Below are 4,680 nucleotides of genomic sequence, written 5' to 3' on the forward strand. Positions count from 1 at the left end.
CAGTTATTTTATAGATAATATCAAGTGTGGATAATATTTAATTATGTTTATCTTAGTTACATATTGATATTATAAAGTTGAATGAAATTATGTAATGTATAACATTAACAATACTTTACAAGTAAAAATTACTATGCCATAATCGCTGGTGGGATGAGTAACTCCATTACACAGTTAGTGCAGAAGATTGCTTTGAATATTTAAGTTGGATTTTCAATATATTCAGCAAAACAGTGACTGATTACATCCAGGATTATCCTCAACCCACTACCACTACACAACTGAATGATCACCCATTCTAAATGAGTGGAATTTACAACTTCATTTCTTTTTAGAAACACACATCCTCTGACTTAGGTGAATGAGAGTGAATTAAAGGTTTTATCTCTCACTCAGCATTATTGATAATAGATCATCATGACTTTATCAAAGGGCTGTCTGTGGCAGTTTGTTGCATAAAGACTGTTGTTTTCTCTGCAGTTCAAGAATGATTTTACATCAATACATTGGAAATAACTGTTGGATGTTGTGAGGTTTTGGAAAGGATAATAGAAGTCTATGACCTAAACCTGTTTATCCATGGCTTGCTTATGTTACCAGATTCCAAGGAACCTTGAATAAGTTTGAGAGAATCTGCAAAGTTATTGAATTTCTTTAATTTTGTTAAGAAACATCTATATTATTCTGCAATTGTTAATTGCTAATTTGGATTTATCAATATCTATAGAAACTCTAACCCTAACCAAGGCCTCTTGACTCCTTTGATCCATTCATTGTGAATTGCCAATGTGACATTCACTGCTTTTATTTCTTTTCTCCCATCACCCACTCTATCTTACCCCCTTCAAAACATGCAACACTCCGTTCACTACAAACCATTCCAAATGTTGTAAAACATGCAAACAAGGGTATTACTGTTGTAGTCTAGTGAACAGTCGTCTACGTGCACCAAATATCAGATCTCAGACACATACTCACAGCTCCCTAATGTCCATGATCACATCAACCTATATTATGGCAACATCTCTCAGACAGTTAGGGATCTCTTTTCATCATCTGATTTTCTTTTCATAGCCTCCAACCTGCCCTAATTCCACACCACCCACTTTCACCTACTGCTCAAGACCCACAAGCAGGGCAGTTTCAGTCGACCTATTGAACCCTGCTCTTGCTCTACCCAGCATACTTTTTTTCTTTACTTGATCTCATTTCTCCATCTCCGCAATCCATTCCCTTACCACTTTCATCTGTGACATTTCAGATGCCATCGTTTATTTTAACAATTTTCAGTTCCCTGTTCCCAACTCACTCATCCACAACAGAGATGGTCAATCTCTCCACATATCCATCCCATTTCAGGAAGGTTTGAGAGTCCTCTTTTCTTCCTCAAACAGAGGCACATCCAGTTCCCTGCCACCAACATATTCATTCAACTGACAGAACTTGTCTTTAAACTGAACTGAACTGCTCTTTTGATTTCACTCACATTCTCCAGATTAAAGAGGTAGCTATGGGATCTAACATCTGTGTGTCTTTTGTTGGATGTGTGGAACAGTCCTTGTTGTGTTCCCTTGATTCTTTCCCTGAAATATTGATGACAGCATCGGTACTGCTTCCTGCACCTATTTACAGAGGGAAGACTAGATTTCAAGCAGGCTTGAATTTGATTGACACAAACAATAACTTTTCATTGCAAATACAGAAGAAATCCAGGTTTATGCATCAAGGAAGCAAATTTTATTCTAAACCTGTAATAATATAAAGAAATATTTCAAATCAAAACATGGATTAAATTAGTAAAACATATTTTAATTTCTTTAAATGTACGTTTCCAAATAATTAGACCTATTAACATTCTTTTGTTCCTTACGGTGTTTGTTACTTCTATTTTTATACTGACATCTGTTTGCTTTTGAGTTTCATTTAACCATGCTAATTCTTTCTTACAGAAACATATAAAATTATGAAAGGCATAGATCAGACAAAGGTAGATAAGTTGTCCCCATTGGTGGGGGAAACTAAAACTAGGAAACATAGCCTCAAGATTCAGGGTAGTAGATTTAGGATGGAGGTGAAGAGGAACTACTTTTCCCACAGGGTGGCAACTCTATGGAATTCACTCCCATATTGAAGCAGTGGAGTCCGCTTCAGTAAATATATTTAAGACAGATTGAATAGATTTTTACAAACAAGAGGAATTATGGGATATATGGGGAAAAAGCAGGTAGGTGAAAATGAAAATGATCATCAGATCAGCCATGATCTCATTGAATGACGGAGCAGGTTCGACAGGCTGGAAGGCCCTATTCCTGCTCCTATTTCTTATATCATCTCTGAGTGAAAGAACAAATTATTTTCCCTTTTCCTTTGGAGAATCTAACCAGCTTGTGTTCTCCTTGGAAGTAAATGAAATGAGCTTTGAGACAAACTCTTATCTGCTTCCTTTCCATTCAACAGCTGTGCAAAACCAGCCCATCTATTCTTTGCCTAGGAGATATGTGGAAGACTGCAGATACTGGAATCTCGAGCAAAAAAAAATTTTGGAGAAACTCGGTGGTTGACCAGCATCAATGCAAGTAAAAGAGTGGTTGATACAGAGGTGAATTTAATGCAGATACCAAAGATTCTGGCTGGGGCCAAATTAGAAGGTTTGGAAACCATATTGGGCAAGATAGCAGCAACTAAGCGGCAATATTCCGAACATAGTCAAAGAGCCAGAGAGCAGTAGAAACCACCATGAGGGGAAGTGAAAGAGGGACTCACAGAACTCTCAAAGAGAGGAAGACAAAGGTCTTGATGAAGTGTTCTGGCTTCAAAACACTAAACATTTATTTTCACCCTCTGAAGCTGTTCTTCCACTGTGTTCTTCCAATCGATTTATTTTTAAAATCTGTGCCCTTCCCATCAATCACCCCCTTGGCACCTAACCCTGTAACCGCATGAAATACAACACTTGCACCCACACTTCTTCCCTCACCACCATTAAGGGCCCAAAATAGTACTTCCAAGTGAAAGAACACAACATTTGTGAATTTGCAGGGGTCATCGACTGCATTCGGTGTTCCTGTTATGGATTCCTCTACATTGGAGAGATGATGTACTCTGAGAGATTGCTTCATTGAATAGCTTCACTATGTCTGCTGCAATGGTAGGGATCTTTTAGTGGTAACCCATTTTAATTCCCCACTCCATTCCCATTGTGACATATCTGTCCATGGTCTCATGTATTGCCAGACTAAGACCATCCACAAATTGGAGGAACAACACCTCATATTTCATCTGGGCACCCTGAAAACCGATAGCATTAACATTGACTTCTCCAGTTTCTGTTAGCTCCCCACCCCCCCCCCCAACCCACCATCTCTCCTGTTCACTTATCCCTCTGTTTCCTTCCCTCCATCTCTTTCTCTCTTTCTTCCCCCTTCCTTCTGCCCCCTTCCTTCTGCCCCCTTTCCTCCAGATCTGAATTCTAAGAGTCACACCCTTCCCCTGATTAATTCTCACATTTCCTCTCCTGTTCTATCCACAGCTAAATATAGCCTTTTGGCTGTTGGCCTAAACTCCCTATCTTGCCTTTCCTCCCAGCCCTTTACCTCCTATGGATGCTGCGCACCTACTGAGTTTTTCTAGCATGTTTGTATTTTTACTACAATCACAGAATCTGCAGACTTTCATGCTTCCTTACAAGAGGCAAGATGAGAGAATGTGGGCTTGTAGAAAACCTTAGTGAATTCTAAGATCAGAATGTAAACAAAAAATGTCCCAAACATTGAAGAAAGAGAAAGAAGAACTTTTCTATTTAACCACTCATGGAACCAGAACCATATTTAATTAAGCTTCAACCTGCTATAAACAGAATCACTGAGTATACATTAAAAGGATTATCTGAAAATCATCTGGTAGTGTTGAAAATCCCTAAAATGATTCCTATTCATCATTTTAACCAGGTTTAAGGTGGGGAATGGGAAGAGAGGATCAGAAATTTTTCACTATTTACCAAGTATTATTAGCAAACTGCATTTAAATCTCAGAATATTCCAAACCTAATACTATAATATTTCCACATTCAATCATCACAGAATTTTACAAACCTCACTGCATTCTAAATGGATGGTAGATTGTTTTGGAATGATTTTGTTCTCTTTAACAAGTGTTTGTTTCCTTTAAAAATATTGATATGAATCAATGTTAATCACTAATAACTGGGAGCAACATCTATTGTGCTGTTTGGGGCAAATGCACATTTTTTCTGCTTTATTTGCTCCTGTGCTTTACAGTTTTAAATTTGTAATCAAACAATTCACATGTGACTAAAATGCAGATTCCCGATTTTATTCATGATTATTTGTACACATTTTGGTTTGACCATGTAGAAATTACAGCACTTTTTTTATACATAGTCCCCTCATTTCAGGGCACCATTATATTTGGGACAGACCAATGGCATATATATTAAAGTCATCATGTTTAGTACTTTGTTCCATTTCCTTTACATGCAATGCCTGCTTGAAGTCTGTGATTCACAGACATCACCAGGTGCTGAGTATCTTTTCTGGTGATTCTCTGCCAGGCACCTACTTACACCCACCTTCAGCTCCTGCTTGTTCCTAGGGTGTTGTGTTGGGAAGTGTATCCGGTTGGTGGGTTCACAAAGAGACAAGTCTGGACACAAGTGTAACA

This window comes from Narcine bancroftii, chromosome 1 (genome assembly GCF_036971445.1).
Source record: "Narcine bancroftii isolate sNarBan1 chromosome 1, sNarBan1.hap1, whole genome shotgun sequence".
Classification (NCBI taxonomy): Eukaryota; Metazoa; Chordata; class Chondrichthyes; order Torpediniformes; family Narcinidae; genus Narcine; species Narcine bancroftii.